This window comes from Dermacentor albipictus, chromosome 1, assembly GCF_038994185.2.
Source record: "Dermacentor albipictus isolate Rhodes 1998 colony chromosome 1, USDA_Dalb.pri_finalv2, whole genome shotgun sequence".
Lineage (NCBI taxonomy): Eukaryota > Metazoa > Arthropoda > Arachnida > Ixodida > Ixodidae > Dermacentor > Dermacentor albipictus.
In genome coordinates, this window is record NC_091821.1 from 475,169,494 (window position 1) to 475,189,779 (window position 20,286).

At 46.5% G+C, this 20,286-nt stretch overlaps 1 protein-coding gene across 1 annotated transcript in view; it reads left to right on the forward strand.

The window, feature by feature from the left end:
* Positions 1 to 963: 963 nt before the first annotated feature.
* The window catches only part of LOC139059462 (calcitonin gene-related peptide type 1 receptor-like), a 148,863-nt gene continuing 129,540 nt past the window's right edge, over positions 964 to 20,286 (forward strand). The window contains exon 1 of the mRNA XM_070537899.1: positions 964 to 1,421. The gene's annotated coding sequence lies outside the window, so the exon portion shown is untranslated. The remainder of the gene's footprint in view (positions 1,422 to 20,286) is intronic.

Below are 20,286 nucleotides of genomic sequence, written 5' to 3' on the forward strand. Positions count from 1 at the left end.
CGAGCCTAACTCTTACAACACAGTCATGCCGCACGACACCAATACTGAATCATGGCCCGCGCTACCAAAGCTACAGCCGCCGCAGTTATCATCTTTACCAATGTCTCCACCCCATTGTCAGACTAAACACCGCACACAACCACCGCGTCACATCAGGGAGGAGCTTTGCCCCGATCCTCACTCTCTTGCATACGTAATCATGCAAACAACAATCAAAATTTGGAGTCGGATATCTCTGAGCACAGACACGCTAGAAGAACTCTTCCAAATGAAACTGTGTAGAAACACGACTGCCTCTAACTTTTCGGTACAAACATACACACTTACTGCAGTCGACAAAAAGTGAGTTATACAATTTTAGTTAGTTGGGCTGCTGACAGCGATAATTATCATCTTACTTTGTGCCCCCCTGGCCACGTAACGTTTTTGCGCAGGTGGTCTTCGCGTGCCTGCCAGTGCCTAACTTTAAGAAAACCATACAGCTTAATTTTGAACACCCTGCATAGCTAATGGTGCCGACCAATGGCAAACACTTTAGAACGAAAAGCTTTGTGGGTTCGGCCCCTCCTCTGTACTTCGAAATTGCGTGCTCATCAATTCCGCTCTGGTTACGCCGCGTTGCTCTTTGATTCCCTACAAAAACAATATCGCGGCCTGAAATGCGTTCACAAAATGCCCATGTCATTTGCATGGCCCCGTGCATATTAGTACGAACAAGCGCGCCGTACACCCGCCTGCAATGGTTTTCGCCCGAAGCGGTGAGCTTCACTTCGCCCCTTCGACGGCTGAAGGGCCTACGCGTCTCAAAAGTTGCCCGATCCCACCCGACAGCGCTCGCCTCCGGTAGCTGCGACTCGGTGGCGCTGGCGTGCGGGTTTCAGAGGGGGCGGCGCTTGCAAAGCCCCAACGATTGCCGCTCCGGTGGCCGCGTGGAGCGGCGGTTAGTCGGTGGCCGGCCGGCACGATGTCAACTCCGCGGGCTCGACTGCTCTCGTTTAAACCAGGCGGCTTTTCAAGCGAGACCACATGCTCCTGCTGGTGCGCAACCAGTGAGCGTCCCTTTGCGTTGACATAATCAGCAGACACTGGAAGCACGCTTCCTACATGGCAGACGGCGTCTCACGATACCATTTACTCTTATATTCCTTGAAGTAATCATTTCTTTTGTTTTCGGCATAGAACTGAGCCTGCCGAATTTTTTTTTCGTTCGGCAAGAAGAGAGTACTTATTCTAACTAACGTTCAGACTTTGATCAGATTATCGTGGGAAGAAAAAAAGAAACAGACTTCTTGTTTGGCCGAAGTCAAAAGAGACTGGTACGTTGCTCTACGTACTCCATCAACGTGCGCAAAATCGTCTAGCGCCCTGGTGCACAACACACGACGTCGATCGGGGTGCTTAGTGTGGAGTGAATCGTTCCGGTAAGTTGCTTTGTGTAATCCTTTCCTATTCTCTATAATATTTGCCGAAATATATTTGACACTGCTTCCCTACGTGCTGCGCATTCCCTAATTTCTGTTGTTGTCCGATGAGCGTTCACGGTATCCTCACTCCAGCTAACTTCTAAGATGTGGGGAATGAAGTTCGCGCAATTCGCGTTTGTTATATCAACTCAAAATGTGTCCTTATGTTCCCTTTGGGTCATCAACAAGGTCTCCTATTAGAACATATTTATGACAGCCGGGGAAGGACAATATCGAACATAAGCTACGTATCTCGTACATGTATCACACCTTTGTCGAGACGTGTATCACTATCTCCATTTTCGATACATTGGCGAAGTAGCACGTATCTTAAGATACAAGATATACTTGTATATCCACCAAGACATCCAGAGTGACTGAAGCAAGCAATAGAGTTCAGTTAAAGTTGATTCTAAGAGAGGAAACATTGATGCTATATCATTTTTAAAATAACCAAACACCATAATATTCGATGCTGTGTGGCACAAGTATTAACAAATAAAAAGTTAGCATAAACCTTTTTAATTATAATTACTAGTTGGACTCTTCCAACTGCTGAATGCAAGTCAAGCCAGTGCTCCTAGCATGCCTTTGTGCTAACACCTTTGTGCACAAACCCATTTATAAGAAATACGTTCCGAACACGTGCCCTAAGCTGCACAGCTGTTCGTGCTAGCCGTTAAATGATTTAAATAAATTCTGGAAGATTACGTGCGAAAACCAAGATATGATTATGAGCCACGCTGAAATAGAAGACTCAGGATTATTTCTGAACAGCTGGGTTTCTTTATAATGAGCGCTCAGTGCATGGTACCAGGGACATTGTTGCATTTCGCCGCCGACGAATTGCGGCCGCCGCGGCTGGGATTTAATCGCGGGCTCTGGGGTTTAGTAGCGCAACGCCTAAGACACCTATGCACCCACGGCGGGTCAGCTAACACTCGTGCATGTATTTTGTACAGTGCGGGAAGCGTGTAATCTGGAATAGCGTTGCACATCGCTTCATGTTTTTGTTACTTTGATTACAGTTTACGAAATGCTGACTCAGTCACTGATTACTTGTACGTTGTTTTCCGCCAAAATTTTATCGCACAAGTACGGTAAATACAACTAGGTATCCCGGTTTTCTCAGTGCACCCTCTGCAGCCATTCACACGTTCCTTCTATTCACTCACAATTGCTAGCAATAAATTTTGGTGATCACGTTTCCTCGTTTTCTACTAAATACAATGGCAGCGGGAATGAACGCGCTTGATTTGTTCGCCGGAGGGAAAGGCAGTGCTCCAACGTACGAAACAGGGCGCAAGAAATTGTCGTCAATTAATTCCCCGATGTTCGCGCCTGTGTTCTCTATGAAGCATATCGCTTCATTGCTGTTGGAGCACGGAGGAGGTGTTTCCGCTCTGTGCCATGAAAAGGTAAAGAAATCAGTGGTCGTCGCAGCCAGGGCTTCGCAGCGTTGGTTCCATTTGTGGCTCTACACCTACTGCAGCGTTAAGGCGGGGAGACAAACGCCCAGAGCCCGGGTTTGCCTTTTTGCACATTAGCATCGGTGAGGCTGGCTGCTGCGGGACACGGCCGTTTTCGTTCTACTTTAGTTCACTCTAAATTCGAGTGCTCAAAAACTATGCGACCTGTTTACAGTTTGCCTCGCCAACGAAGTGATCGGTTACATGTAATTGGTCCCTTGACAAAGTAATTGAATCACAGCGAACTTCATCGAATAAGCAAAAATCGTGCAGCCACATTCATTCACTCATCCTATACTCGCGAAGTCAGTGTTACCGCCCTTGAAGCGGGATCTGGGCCCCAAACTTTACCCCTCCGCCGATGCATAGCAGCACTTTGTCTATTCCATAAGCTTTACTATTCATCACTTAATAGGGCCCCTTACATCACTCCACGCGCACAAATATCTCGTCGCACTGGTCACCAACTGCAAGTTTCCCGTACACGTGTGGGAACTGCTAATTTTTCAGCACCTTTTTTTCCTCGTGCAGTCAAAGACTAGAACGACCTTCCTCACAATATCGTCGCTTTCGCCTGCCCATAATCTTTTTCTGTCAATATGACTGAGTACCTGTTGTCGAGAATTTTAGTTTTATTGCTTTTTTATGTACATCCGCCCCTTAAGTAATGCCCCCTAATGGGGTCTTTAAGCTAAATAAGAGAAGTGAAATGAAATGAAATAATCGATTATTTACAATGCTCTAAAATGTAATTGATAAGAAGTAATTAATTACGTGTAATTCGTTATGTACAAGTCTGGTTCGAAGTCAATTGACCTGAAAGACAGCATCTGTCAGATTATTCAATGGTATCCGCCCAAAATTTGCTTAACGGTTGGCCAATGGGTGTGATTTGGATGACGTGAGACAAAGGAACATGGCTGCTAGCAAAATTAGCAAATAGCCTCAGAAGGTGTATTCAACGGAACTACGAGCCTACTTTTGCTCAACTTTTGCTCAACTTTTGCTCAACTTTTGCTCAGGTTTTTGCTGTTTAAAACGCAGGTTCATTTACATTTCTCTATTTTAAATAAACTCAGGGCTTTTGACAGGGCAGCTTAGGTTACGTCAGGTAATAAAAAAACACCTCTTTATTTTCCTCTAGGTGGGTTCTTTCACGTGATAACAAAACATACTGAATGGTTTCTGCGCTATTTTCTTACTTTACGGACAAACAGCCATCGTCGAATTCCTCCCGATAACACCCAGTCCAGATAATCAGTTGCCCTTATATAGATTTAAACACTAGGGCTCAGTGCTTTCAGGTATCATGATCTTTCGATTTTTATTTCGGGATTCATTGTTCAATACATTTCCATAGCTGCTTACTTTTCAGTCACCCCTATGTATTTCAACTATGCTATTTCACCACCTTGGTTTAACACCCTGTCGTCTGTCGCTATCCATACATCCTTGAACGTAACATTTACTGGTTAGTTGCGCGGCAGACTCGCAAATGTTTGTGCTCTGTGCTCAAGGTTTTTCAAAGTAGTCCACATTTTTACATATTTTCCAGGGGCCTCCCACACGAATGCGAAAGATGAGTTCGTTATCAAAATGAGCGCGGCCGCCGAAATAACCCGGACCGTTTGCGAGTATACTTTCTGGAAGTTTTTACGGGAGAGCTGAGCGGGGCTAACGAAAGTAAGCATGCTTTTGTAAGTGGAACATTATATGTTTTTACTTGACCTACTGTTTGTTTGTGTGACAGGTGCAAAGTCAAATCAAGGTGCTCCATTTGCAAGAGCTTCATCAGCGGGGCGTACTACACTTAAAACGTTAACATTCACTCACAGGCTAATGCATTATGCCGCTGTCATGATGATGTTAATTAGTAATGCGCTTCTAGTTTCAAAGAGGTTGATGGTATGGGCCACCAAGGTCGTTCTTTGAGCTTTCTGGCATTTCTACTTCTTTAAGTGCCTTGACAACCTACGCTAAGCTTGCCATTGTTTATTGACGTATGAAAACAGAAGGCTCATTGCACGATGCATTGTTTTAAACATGGTATATCGAGCGTCAGCTATTCATTGCGTAGTATGTAGATTAGGCCCTGAAACCTCCGTGAGGGACATGAAATTCAAACGCATCTTACAGCGCCTTCGGGGAAAACATTATTTAGCGTACTAGGAACGCGTAGTGAGCATTTTCGCGAATTGTCACATTGAAACATTTTCTGCAGTATCTATAGGCGCGATATTGTCCTGCGTAGTCAAATATTATGATAGTGTTTTGTCCGTCCTCTGTGTCTGACAATGCTACTTCATAGCAGAGTCCTTCAAAACTTTCCATCTGGTCATGCAATTTCTACGTGACGCTATGGGAGAGCTTCGTCTAGCGCCCGCAGTGGATGCCCCGCGGCACTCGAGCAAGTAGAACGTGGACTGGAGCCGACGCCGAACAGACGCCACAGGCTTTCTGTGCCTACGCTCGCCATTGCGCAGGGCTGGGCTGCCTGCTTCGGCGTGTGAATATTGTTGACGCAACGTGCAAATCGCCGCGCTCTTTCTGCGCAGCGTTCAGAAAACTAAACGAGAACAATTCGGAAACAGATCGACCATTTGTTTCCCATCCAGGTTCAACTGCGTTCGTAACAGCGGCTTAGTTCGCCATTAAAATTGTAAACTTCGGCTACCCCATCGTTAGAAACCGACTACAGAGCAGGTTCACGTCGCACTTTCATGTAATTCCTTGTAATAAAATTCGTCGCACACTAACAAAGCTAACCAACTGATTACCGAGGTTGTCTAACTGAAATACCAAAATTATTCGCTGATACCCTGCATAGATATAATAGCTAAGCAAATAAATTTACCTTACTAATTAAGTAATAGCTAACACACTGACGTAGCTAAGCAAATAAAACTGACTTATTCAATTAACTAGACAAGCTGCAAATAGAGACAGCCGAACGTAGCAGCTTGAGCGTGGAATGCTACTAGTGTGATGAGGGGCGACGTCAATAGAATGCGTAAGCGCGACTGAACGAGAAGGTAGAAAGAAACAGACACACAAAGGCAGGGCTACTATTGCCCATAGATTTTAGTTTCGCACGCATTGATGAATATATACCGAACGAGCGGAGACAAAACAGACAACAAAAAGAACATTCATAGGTGCATTTTGATGAACCGTACACGTGTCCAAAGCGTTACAGAATATTACTGATTACTAGAATATTTTTGTTCTTACATGAAGGCTATAAAATTAGTGGTTGGGTGTAAAACTCTGAAACTTGACAGTAGGTTATGACGGACGGTCCTGTGTTTAAACAAAAAGGCATTGCACATTAAGTTATTTTGCCAAAGGTTTCCGTTGCATGTTCACTCTACAAACATGTTAAAATAAATCTCGGAGAGGAGCCTTTCTTCGTGAAAAATTTGCATGATCGCGTAGCCCGGCCATCTGGCGCGGCAGACTGTTCACCTTCTGCTTACGCCAGCACCTCTGATACGACCTTCTGTCCCTTATGAAACTTTTGGGGAAGTTTCAAGAAAAGATGAAAAGTATTGAAGGACCCTGGTTATAGTTTGTTTTCTAAAGAATGCAGCTTAGCAACGAAAATACCAATAAGTATGCCCCAACGCCCCACGCAAGGTATGTCTGAGTGCCATGGAATACAAAAGCCACAGTTTCGCTCGAAAGGCGAAGCATCGATTGCGATAGCAAATTGGCAAGAATATACGCTGCCAGGATAGTAGCTTTATCGGCCGTATAAACATAGATACATACGCTCACTAACTGAATTAACAAGCATGGTGTCAGCGCGCACAAGCAAACATGAACACATCACACTCGATGAGCGTAGACACTCGCTGTCAAAACGCTGGTGAGAGAAAGTGCGGCAGCAGCAGCGAGTGAAGTAACCTTCGTGCCGTCTATCGCTTCAACGCAAGAGCGTCGAGATCACAGCGCGCACAAATGTATGAGCCGTGCGCATATCCCGTTCAAGATATGGCGCGCATGACCGTGTGAAGTACGCACTTGTTGACAAAGTCGAAGTCGCCTCCCCCCCATCCCTCCCGCTCTGTCTCCCCGCTTTCCTCCGTATATGGCGCGTGAGATTGAGCCACGATCGTCAGCTTCCGTTGCTTCCTTTCACTCGCACATACAGGACACGACGCGCGGCTATGGTGTCATCGTGTTTGGACTTCAGACGGAACATCACGGGGAAGGCAAAAATGCGCCTGGAGTATCCACGTAATTGCTATCGTAATAATAAATATATGAACAGTCACAGGGGCAATGATTACCACAATATTGTTTGCTTACATGCATGAAGGCTATAAAATTAGTGGTTGGGCGTAACACTCGGAAACTGCACAGCGTCATGACGGACGCTGTAGTGACAGACTCTGGAGCATTTTGAACTCCTAGAGTTTGTTAGCATCCACGCAAAGTATCCATACCGGAAAAGCAAAAGCCGCTGACTGACGGCCCGAATTCCCAAAATCAGCTCTTACGTTGGAATTGTTATTAACAGCAAAGTCCAGTTAATCCTTATGCTGGTCATATTGTTAGCGAAGGCTTCCGGCCAATCGCAAAGAGCACTTAGTGAAGAAATATTCCGTGAATTCGGCCCACTCTTTCTACGTGTGAGTGCCGTCAGCAGAATTTGAGTACCATGAAATACACAGACAGACAGACAGACAGACAGACAGACAGACAGACAGACAGACAGACAGACAGACAGACAGACAGACAGACAGGCAGACAGGCAGACAGGCAGACAGGCAGACAGACAGACAGGCAGACAGACAGACAGACAGACAGACAGACAGACAGACAGACAGACAGACAGACAGACAGACAGACAGACAGGCAGACAGGCAGACAGACAGACAGGCAGACAGGCAGACAGGCAGACAGACAGACAGGCAGACAGGCAGACAGGCAGACAGACAGACAGGCAGACAGACAGGCAGACAGGCAGACAGGCAGACAGACAGACAGGCAGACAGACAGACAGGCAGACAGGCAGACAGACAGACAGACAGACAGACAGACAGACAGACAGACAGACAGACAGACAGACAGACAGGCAGACAGGCAGACAGGCAGGCAGACAGGCAGGCAGACAGACAGACAGACAGACAGACAGACAGACAGACAGACAGACAGACAGACAGACAGGCAGACAGGCAGACAGACAGACAGGCAGACAGGCAGACAGACACACAGACAGACAGACAGACTACACGAATTTGATATTTCTGACCGAGCGGGATGCTTGTTGGCAATGCGTTTCCATGGTTGGCGCTAATGGAAAATCTTAGAGCTCAGCTCTTAGGCGCCCGTTCCTGCTGCGATCGTCACTGTTGGCGGCGGCGTAGCCGAGCGAACGAGTGCAGCGAAATATGAAAGAGTGAACGCGGAGAGGGAGACGAAAGACGCGAGGTGCGATCGGTGGCGGCCAATGAGAGCGGCTCCTTCAGTGGCGTGCGCGCGGAAAACTGGTGTCATGCGGATTCGCTCTACCGCTCGATACGTACTCTTATCAGGTCTCAGCTGGACCACTGGTTTCGTACTATCATCTGCTCGCGTCAGCTCCCGCTTGTTTGGATTTTCATGCTTTACGATTGTTTTGTAATCTCATTGTATGTGCTATACGAATTTTGTAGTACTTTCAGGGAGCCACGCGGCACCAGTGATTACACTGGAACCTTCGATGCGTCATGCATAAACGCCGGCGCGCTTCGCCCCCAGATATCGATTTTCGATTATTGCCGACTGTACTACATGTTCCTCTCAAATCGGTTGCCTCAATATATCCGGAAATGAAACGCGTATTCAGCTGCACTCAAATTTCGTATTAGCGAGTGTCGTAATCGTCGGTGAATTTTTTTACCTTTCTTCTTACTTTGCTGTGTGCGCACTGAAGGATACTAATCACAAATAATTGCTAGTCATGCCCAGCTTTATTACATGCAAGAACCTGCAACCTAATTATGTACACGACTCCCAATTCCAAGCTTTAGGTGTAAAACGCCGATATAAATGCCTACGAAAATTTGCTGCAATGGCTGAAACAATCATTCACGTCTGTAGAGGACCTCGATATAAGTAGCTACACTTGGTACGCTGCGATTCCTTTTACGACAAAAAAGAACAAAAACAGCAGTGAACGGCATTTCTAAACTAATTCTGAGCATGACAAAGGTGCCCCATGTGCAGAGGCGGCATATACAAACCAAAAAAAGAACAGAAATAATAAACAAGCTACATATCTTAGAATGTGTAATGCTCCTGGCGGCCCGTTATGCTGTGAAATAAAGGGTCACTGAATGTAACATTTCGAATCAGCAGTTAAACTTGATGATTTTTGTGATTGCGTGAGCGTGCGTTCTAGAAATAATGCCGTAACTAAGACGAAGTGGAGCTATTTTGTTTGATCTCCCTCCCTCTTGAATCCTTGCATCTAACAGAAAAAAGAAGAAGCAGTATGCTGATTCACACTAGCTTTCTGTTCTTGCATACCATAGATGTTGTGATACTTGTTTCTGCATATTGCCCTACCCGGTCACGGCACTTCTTTTTTCGTTTCAGTCTCATGAAAGTGCTCATTTCACCAACAGTATGGCGTGGTACAGGCCATGCAGTTGTTTCTTTCCTAGGGTTTTACGACCAGAGTCAACGTCACGAACTGGGAGAGGGTTGTATCACAAGGGTCAGACATAATTTAGACAGCTTCCCTTTTGTGTTGTTGCCACCGACGCGGCCAGTAATCTGACCTGTGCTTTCGTTGTCAGCAGCAGAGCGTTGAAGTCACTGTGGGTCGTGCAGCATATGTCAAGAATGTGTAAGCATTCAGACATGCCGCCCATGTCCTGAAAACTATGGTCATGGACCACCTGACTTCTCGAGAGCGGCCGTATATTCCGAGCTGAATTATCATTGTGTGGGGCTCAGCGTTTGTCAGTAGACGCGCTGACAGGTTCCATTTTTCCTTCTCTATTTAGGAGTCAGCACCGATATAAAGAAGGTTGCTAACCCGAACCACTGAGTGATGGGGCAAGCGGGTAAGTGTGGCAGTGGACGTCGTCAGAAAATAAAGAACTACATCGACACTCAACTGAGTGAAAGAAACGACTAGAATATAAGGCACGGAAAAACAAAAACCCACAAAAAGAAAAAGAAAGCAGGAGAAGTCAAAGCTGCAAAAAGAAAGAAAGAAAGAAAGAAAGAAAGAAAGAAAGAAAGAAAGAAAGAAAGAAAGAAAGAAAAAGAACACTTGCTTGAATGTCCTCTTGCAGCTTTATTAACCGGGCGCAACCGCGCTTCGATAAGTAAGAGCTCTGTGAAGTGACATTACGTCGGGACAGTGCGCGCGAGGGTTATTTCGTAACCTTAGTTACCCTCCCATCAATGATGAAATCGTCATTGATTCCGGTGACTCCAATTCGTTCGTCCGGCTTGTGGGTGATTCGCATTAAGTGACCGCGGAGAGAGCTCGACATTGAGACGCATCGAGCGAACAACGTGCACTTGACACTGGGGCGCGGATAAATTACGAACTCGTTCCCGATTGCGCAGTCGTGGCCTTTTTTTTTTTTTCATGCAAATGGGGTGGCAAAGGACGTCGGAGGTACTTCCTTCTGCTCGCGCTGGGCTCATTACGAAGCACGCGTACCCAAAACACGTGGTCGCTGCTCGCGTCTGGGCAAAGGTAAGAGCGATCGCGTTATTAGCATAAACGTCGACGAAAGTGGAAAAGAGGAAACGTCGACAGAGGGCGGTCGCTGTTTCGCTTTGTATCTTCTGCACTCGGCCGTACAGGAACTAAAAGAGAGGAAGCGAAAACACATAATTCATGCCTGTCTTTGAGCTCGTATAATCCTCAGAGTAATAGAGCGTCCATCGGTTGTTTCACAAACAAGATTACAGCGCAAATTTTCCGCTGATCCTTTGATCTTTGCCCCGTGCGCCGAGTTTCAAGAGATCGTTATCGCCGCTTAACGAAAAGAAAAGTAACGACACGCAGCCGCCAGAGCGGCACTGCGGGAAATGAACCAGAAGCTGGACAGACGAGCGGCTTTTAGTACGTCCTTTCGGTGGCGCTTTCGATGCGGGTGATATCTTGTTTCCAGTGGAAGCTAAAACAACGTGATTTGACTACCCCAGTGTGCGAAGGGAAGAGATAGATTCCTACCTCTCTATTAATGCTTTGCTTATAGGGCATCGACGAACGAATTGGCGTGTATGATAATGTGCGTACAAGAGCTTAAGCCGAGAGTTGCAGCGGACAAGCGCTCAAATTTACTGCCTCGTCCGCGCAAGCCGCCTCGCATTTCATTCATCGCAGTGCTCTTTATCAGTATTTGGTTATCATTCGAAAATGGTAAGTAGTGGATACAAAGCTATTGGCTCAAGACGTTTTACTCCTGAATGCCCCATTTATTTTGGAGCCGAATTAAACAAATAAATAAATGACATTCGTGGTTTAGCAGGCTTTGGCCCCACATGGAGAGAATACTTCACTTCAGTCGGCACCTGAGCAAGCAAGTGTATACGAAGACGAGTCTCAGCTGGAAACTCAGTCGGCCTGCCTTGCAGTCAACCAGCGAGCGTTCTAAGAATCCAATAAAAGCGACCGCGGTACCAACTAAACAATTCTTCTCGAAATCGAGAAGTCGCGGTTTCGCGGCGTTGGCAGTGTGGTCCTTCTTCGATCAGGGTTTAAAGTTAATGTAACTTCGGCGCACAGATAAGGAATGCCTTGTTATTTTTTCGACCGGTGTTCATTTCCACAAGATTCCCGAATTTGGTCTAGCCAGCTCAACTGCTGGTAAAAATGCTGATTTCTTTTTTTGCCTTTGTTGTCCTTCGATAATTTATGCAGAAAGTAAAAACACCTTTTGAATCCGTAGCCAGATTTTATTAGTAGCTCCAATTAGTAATTATTAGAGAGAAGCAAGGCAACTTATTGGACATATAATTACAGTGTGCACATAAACAAATTCAATAATCAAAATAAAGAAGTGCAAAAACCAAGTGCAGCGTCGAAGTGTTCCAAAACACAGCGGCGCACAGACAAGTAATCAGTAATATGTTTACAATAACACTAAGCTAAAATAGGAGAGTCTAAATTAGGCATTGAGATTCAGTCATATCTTCATGCATGGGGTATTCTTTTCAATAATATGGCTCCAGTAGTTATAGCTTGAAATACGATCCTGACACACGTTTAAACATGAAAGGTAGAATAAAATTGTGGTGGGTAGTGTTTGTGGTCATATGGTATGAACAAGAATATGGGCGTACGTGAAAATGGTGATGAATACTATGGCACGACTAACAGTCATAACTGTTTTTAGCAGATACAAGAAAACAAGGAGGAGTATGTCCATGTTCGAAAGAATGGTGCACGTTGGCTTTGCAGCCCATGAAAAACGTGCGTGTTTCAGAGTTAAGTTATTATATATATATATATATATATATATAGTTGAAAGTGTGAGACCACGTAGGCAAAAATAATAACAGGACTTTACTGACGTTTTCGGCTGGGGTCCTTCATCACGAGTGCGATGATTGCAAGTACACAGAGTTCAATTCATACATTTTGATAGGTAAGAATAGAAAAAAGTGAAAGAGAGAAAGCAAAAACGTGAATACAAACTTGTCAAACTTGCGCGTGTACAGACAGCGGCATTAAAGGAAAGAAAGCAAAAAGCACGCTGTTCATGACAACAAGCACCCATGTATTTAGTGGCGTCATGAATACCAACACCTTCATTGGCTCATCTCAAAATCAACGAAAACAATCCTGACTGCTAACTTCTGCGAACACACAGTGGTGCTATAGCAGGAGTGGGTGTGTTCACAGTGCTCGGTGCAGGAAGTCTTCGTGCATTTCGCGTCATCTTTCTAATGATGGGAAACACGTTCAGGGAGACTAGTTCTCATCGTCCGCATCGTCGCTTCTACCGCTGCTCGTGTTCTTTATCCGTCACTTATTCGTACCTTAAATATTGCATGCCAAGAACAAATAGCTACATTCACTTAGACGGCCGTCATCACTCACTTTCCGACATTAGACATCTCCTGAGTATTATCTTTATTATCCTCATTCGAATGGCTCCGCACCACCAGCAGGGCGCACACGAGCTCGTTATTTGGCTTGTTATACGGCATACCACGACAAAGGGAAGCAGGGGGGGGGGGGGCTCAGCAGTAGGAGAGAGTGAAATGGTGATTATCGCCGGCGACTCAAAGCTGGCTAGGTGCGCAGAAGCAATTGTGGAGAGGGGGTAGGGCGAATAAAGATGTGGCGGTAGGGACATTTTCAGGGCGGGCATTGGGCGCTGTCATGGAGCGAGCAAATGCAAAGCTCGCGAGAAGTGCCCAGGCACGCAACCTTGTCGTAGTAGCAGGTGGTCTAAATGACATCCTAAACAGGAAAGGACAGGACTAGACGACGGCTTGGCGAAGGGAGTGGTCAACTGCGCGAACTGTGTCCTCAGGTGCAGATCGTGGTGTGCACGGTGCCGGAGGTGCCTGTACGTGATAGTCACGTACAAAGAGCCGTAGTGGCTGCTAATGAGGTGATATGGAAATTGAGCCGAGAGGAAGGTTTTGAGGTTGTGTCGAAGTAGACAGGGAAGTGAGAAGGTATGGTGGTTTTGAATGAGACGGAATTCACTTCAATCAGAGGTTTGGACGAAAAGTGGGCTGGTGGATTGCTGGTCGCGTGGTTGCTTTATGTGTAGCCCACGGGTGCCCAGGAGGCCAGTGCATGTAGTAATGAAGAAGGTTCCCTAGGAGAATCTCAGAATGGCATTGCCGTCAGTGACAGAAAAAGGAGAAAAACAAAAAAGAGGACACGCCATGCAATGAGCTACATCAACATGCAGGGCGGCAGAAGAAAGGAAAAATGGGTAGAGATTGAGGACAAGTTAAAAAGAGAAAAAATAGGGGTGTATGCGATTACAGAAACGCACTTTAGGGACTCGAAAGAGCCACCAGTGATGGAGAATTATGTTTGAGAAGGGTGCAGCAGAACTAAATCGGAATAAAAGGGAGGGCTAATAGGAACGCTCCTTTATCAGGGAGTGAATTGAAAAGGGCAAATTCAAAATGTCAAGAGCATCTTTGGTTATCATGTAGAATGAATGGAGGGGGAGGGAGGGAGGGAAAACTTTTGAGTCTTTCGAGAGTTTCGCGGTTATGAGGTCTCCGTCGTCTTCATCTTCTTGGCGCTGGCGACTGGAGACTTCTCTTCAGCAAGGGTGGGCCCCTATTCCAGGGCTCCACTGAGTCGCGCTGCATCGCTCGCGTGCTGCACTAGGGCCCTTTGGGCCGTGAGCTCGCTGCTGGTGAGCCGACTCTCCCATTGCTCCGCACTCGGGTGTTCGTGTTTGTGGAATGCTTTGTTGCGTTCGCACTCCCAGGTGATGTGGTAAAGTGTAGGTTTGGCACCGCACCAAGGGCAGGTGGCCCTGTATTGCGTCGGAAACATCTTATTAAGCACGTGTAAGTTGGGGAAGGAGTTTGTCTGTAGTCTGCGCCAGCTGGTCGCTTCCTCCTTTGAGAGGTCTTTGTGTGGTGGCGGATATCTAATTCTAGTTCCTCTATGTAAGTTTAGGGTCTCTGCGTATCCCCCCTCGCAAGCCTGTAGGTGGGTCTCCGGGGCATTCGACCACCCAGCTCGGAACGCTTCACCTCGAGCTAGGCTGTCTGCCCTTTCGTTCCCCACTATGCCTACGTGACCCGGGATCCAGATTAGTTTGTGTCGGGGCTTTTCCTTCTCGGCGGAGGTGGCTCCGCTGAGTATTCTGAGGGCAGTTTTGCTGATTCTGCCTCTCGTGTAGTTTCTGCACACCTCTTTTGAGTCCGTCAGTATGTTGAGAGATCGGCCTGTTCTATAACCTTCCGCTGCCGCCAGCGCTACGGCAATCTCCTCGGCCTCCGCTGTGCCAGCGACCTTTGCTGTGGCATACGTGATCGGGTTTCCTTCCCAATTAACCACTACCGTCGCGGCTACGCGTTCTCTTCCGTGTGGATATACGGCGGCGTCCGTGTATACTGTATTGTCTAGCTGGGCTAGCGTTCTCTCAACATATTCGGCCCTAGCTTTTCGCCTGTTTTCGTGTAAGTTGGGATCCATATTTTTTGGCAGTGGTCCCACATTAATGGTTTTTCTGAGGTGGTCCGGTACGTCCGCGTATGTGTCTGCCAGTCCGCTCGTATCCCGACCCAACCTCCTCAGGAGCGCTCGTCCCGTAGGGTTGCCTCTGAGTCTCGCGGTTTGCGTACCCAGCAGAGCCTCGGCGAGCTCGCTGAAGGTGTTGCTGATGCCCAGCTGGAGCAACTTCTCGTTCGACGTGTTTCTCGGTAGACACAGAGCCGTCTTGTACGCCTTCCTGAGGATGGTGTCTGCTTGCTCTCTTTCTGCCTTGGTCGTCACGTGGTACGGCAGGGAGTACGTGACTCGGTTGACAATTAGGCTGTTGACTAGCTTCAGAGTGTCTTCTTCTTTCATTCCGTATCTCTTTTGGGACACCCTATTGATCATGCGGCCCACCTGTTCCGCCACCTTGCTCAGCAGGCTAATGGTGTGGCTGCACTTCCGGCTGCCTTGTAGCCACATGCCCAGGATCCTAATCATGTTCTTCTCCGGGATGTTGTGTCCCTCGAGGGTCACGTCCAGTGTCGCTTGCGTTGGGTGCTTGCCGACCCTGAGGAGCTCCGACTTCTCAGTGGAGCATCGCAGTCCCCTTTCTCTGGTGTAGTTTTCTACGCAGGTCGCCGCTTCCTGCAGTTTTTCTTGCTTCTCTCCGAGGGATCCTTGGGTGACCCAGATTGTGACGTCGTCGGCGTATATCGCGTGCTGGATGCCTCGGATCTCCTTAAGTTTTCTTGCCAGGCCAATCATTGCCACGTTGAAGAGGACGGGCGATATGACAGATCCTTGGGGTGTGCCCTTGCACGGCGTGGGGAAGACGTTGCTTCTCAGCTCGCCCAGCCCCACCGTCGCCGTTCTGTTGCCCAGGAAGTCCCTGACGTAATCGTGCACTCTCTTCCCGCAGTTGGTGTTGTTGATGCCCTCCATGATGGCCGCGTGGCTCACGTTGTCGAAGGCCCCCTTTATGTCGAGGGCCATGACGACGTTTTCGCCCGTTTTCGGCATCGTCTCGAGCACTTCCTCCTTGAGTTGGAGCAGCACGTCTTGCGTTGAGAGGTTGGCTCTGAAACCGTACATGCTGTCCGGGTACCATCGCTCGTTTTCCAAGTGCGACTGGATTCTCTTCGTGATCACTTTCTCGTACAGCTTGCCCAGGCACGACGTTAGGGATATCGGCCTGAGATTTTCTATTTGGAGTTTCTTCCCTGGCTTCTGAATCATTACAACGACGGCGTGTTTCCACTCCGCCGGAACTCTTCCTTCTTGCCAGAGCTTGTTGAGGTAGGCCGTCAGTTGGTCGATGGCCTCGTCCCCGACATTTCTGATTAGCGAGTTATGGAAAGAAAACCTGGCTGGTCGTAACGTATTTGTGGACGGGAAATATTTGCAGCGAGAAGAATGAAGAGTTAGTGGAATGTCTAAATGCCAATATTAAGGGTTTAGGAAATGGGGCCGAAATTATCCTATTAGGTGACATAAATGCCCACATACAGGCTTAGATAGCTATACGTACAACAATTGGAGGTTAATGCTAGATCTTTGTGGGCAACATAACCTCATTGTCAAGTGTGACGGGCAGACCACGTAGCAAGTGGGAAACCGGCAGTCGACGATTGATTGATGTCTGATAACAAAACGAATTCATGATAAGCCGAGAGAAATGATCATTGACGAGGAAGTGTATAGCAGCCTAGGGTGCGACCGTAAATGCAACATTTTGGAAGTGGGATATGTAGTTGGGAAAGGCAGCAAGGAGCGTAAAATGGCCAATCCAAATTTTAACGCTGATCACATAACAAATATACTCACAAGAGTCGAGGAAGAACTTGGCAAATAGCCAAGCAAAGTGGGAATATGGTGAGCTTCAAAGTGTAGTAATGCATTGATTTGAAGGTATGAGGAGTGAGGAGAAATCTTAAATCGTCAAGCGGCTGAGGCAAGGGTGCGCTTTATCCCTACTGTTGTTTATGGTGTACATGGTGAAGATGGAAAGGGGGCTAGAGAAAAGTAATATCGGGCTTAATCTCTCATACAAACAGGTGGGTACAGTAGTGGAACAGCAGCTTCCAGGTTTATTTTGTGCAGACGACATTGTGATGTAAGCTGAAAAGCAAAGTGATATTCAACACATGGCTAATATCTGTGGACAGAAACGCGAGAATTTAGGTCTGAATTTTAGCGTTGAAAAACCAGGTCTTATGGTATTGTATGTAAACAGCGGATGGACCGTCATAATACAGGGCCAGTAAATCCCTCGCGTATTAGAACATAGATACCTTGGCATATGGATAAACGAAGGCTATAGATATATGGAAACACAGGAAAAAACCATAACAGCTAAGGGGAAGAGAAATGAAGCCGTAATGAAACACAGAACACTATGAAGGTACACTAGGTACGAGGTGCTCCGGGGTACGGCGAAAGGTGTAATGGTTCCAGGACTTACATTTGGAAATTCGATTGTTTGCTTGAAATAAGGGGTACAATCAGGACTCGATAGCAATCAAAGGTCAGTGGGACGCCTCCCTTTGGGCGCTCACGGGAAGACTACAAGTTAAGCTGTGCAGGGTGATATGGGCGGGACAAGCTTCGAAGTGAGAGAAGCTCTCAGTAAGAAGCTCACAGAAGCTCGAGAAGCTCACAGTATGGAGAGCGACTGAGGAATATGGAAGAAAATATATGGGCTGGGACAGTGTTCAGGTATTTGTACAGGAAAAATATTGATTCACAGTGGAGGAAAAGAACTAGGACACTTACCAGCAAGTATGCTACCTTTATGATGGACAACATGGCAACAATAACGTCAAGCAGAAAGTCAGAGACTGAGATAATCTCATAAGTGATGGCAGTGAAAAAGAAATCTGTTATGAGTAACTACTTCAGAGGAAAAACACGAAATCATGAAAGAAACAATTTATGATAACTCACAGTTGATTGCTTTTCGAAGAGAGATCAGGATGCCTTTGAACACGCACTTATAAAGCGAGATATAAGAAAAAGCATGTGCTGACTGCAGTAAAGCTAGGGATACAATGGAGCATGTTTTATTAGAGAGGAAAGATATCTGCCTAGTGGTCGATTTAGGCACATCTGGCCTCCGTGAAGCCCTTGGGTTCAGCAAGAGCAGGGGGAAAGTCAACATGACCGCACTAGAGATTAGTAAGATGTGATTGGAAGATTGGTGGATGAAAAGTAAGGAAACGACAAACAGCGGAGGCATGTAAAAACTAAGTTCAAAATAGGGGTTCAAAAGTTCAGCTATGGGAATTATCGCTTTTTTAAATTTCTTTTTTCTTCTTTTTAAACATAGATAGGGCATTAGGCAATATAATGACAAAAGCTTGGTGACACAACCCTGTTCCAAAGGGGACGCTCATAGCATCCATCCATCCATCCATCCATCCATCCATCCATCCATCCATCCATCCATCCATCCATCCATCCATCCATCCATCCATCCATCCATCCATCCATCCATCCATCCATCCATCCATCCATCCATCCATCCATGGTGAAATCATGTGCCTAAACTACAGGAATTTTCGAGCGTTAATATAAAATATGATGAAAAGGAGATTTCTTCACTTTTTATAGTCATTTGCCCATAAGACTTACAATTTCTACTTGAATCCCTTTATTTTTTTTCCAGTTGTTCTTTCATGAATAATGGTGTCGTTTTTCTTTGCTCACTGCGTCTTTTTCCGGGTTTGTGTTTATTTCACCATTGTTTTGTTTATGTGTGTGTGTGTGTGTGTGTGTGCGCGCGCGTGTGTGCGTGTGTGTGTGTGTGTGTGTGTGTGTGTGTGTGTGTGTGTGTGTGTGTGCGTGTCGTGCGTGTGTTGGAGAGAGCTACGTGGTCTCAAAGGAAATCGTGCCTTCTAAAGCGGCAAAAAGAAAAGTGCCGCCAATGCCCAGGCATCGTCGTCACATTCAGTTGCTTTTTGTCCTTCCGTGCTGCCGCCTAGCTTGAATTAGAATCCCGGAAAATTGAAAGGCGCCAATTACCAACAGCTTCAGAAGGCACACTCAACTGTAAGATTTTCTGAGCACGACTACACTGCGCTTGTCGCGCACGTTTTGTTTGTATGATCTCAAGAGGCCTGCGGGTCGCGCAAGCGGAGAGTTTCGAATTTGAAGTCAATTTTAGGAACTGCATTTTGTGTTATCTGATATGCAGGGTGTGTTTATTTTCCTTTCTTAGCTGCACCGAACTCTTTAAAGCTTTTGAATTCCCACGGCGTATCCACTTGGAACGAATACTCTGGACAGCACCAGTTACGATGTATTAATTTTCAATTTGTCGAGCGAAATGCAGTGGCCTTCCAGTTGCTTTTGTTCTTCAATGATAAAAACACCGGTTTCTTAAAAGAAAGTAACTGGAACGCCAATGCAGTTCGTCGGAGACATGTAAAATTAATATCTCGGAACTGGTGCTGTGCAGAGAATTTGTTCCAAGTGGATACGCCGTAAGAATGCAGCGGCTATAATTCGTAGATTGAAATGTGTGGTGTAAAGTGACTAATTAAAAAGTTGATTAGCGTAATTATCGACGGAAGAGATCGCGATAACGTGCTAAACTTATAGAGTTGAAGGATGAATTATACTAAGGGTGTTTGATGATAATATATTTGGCCGAAGTAGTCCCAGTTTTCACTGCCGGAACGTGCTGAGTCCTTCAGGAAACACAATAAACGTCCGCCACCGAAAACGGACGGTAGTTATTGCACTCGTTTATGAGTCCCGTGAGAGCAAACGTATGTTTCTTCATGCAGAATACAGAACTTATGGCCGTTGCGTCGCGCAGTTAAGTCAAGATGGCTCAACATGGTGGTTCAACGAGGCGTCACGAACTTTATTCCCTTTGAAGAGTCGCTCCCACGGACCGGGACAAGTGCAATAGTTCAGCGGACAGAAATGATGCAAGTAGCCACGCGGAACGATCATTTAAATCGTTGTTTGGTTATCATGAAAAACAGAAATACACGTGTTCGGTTGGCAAAACATCGAAAAGAGTGTATAAACTACCCAAATGGCTTGTAGCCGTCGAGTGCGCGCTTCGGCTGCGGGAGTTTGGGGGGTTCAATTCCCCCCTACGCGGGCACCCACCGGTTCAAGTGCGCACAAATGTACCCCGGCCTGGCATTCGGCTTCCTTCAGGGGTGCTACTCTTGGGAAAGAAGCGTGCGCCGTAAAT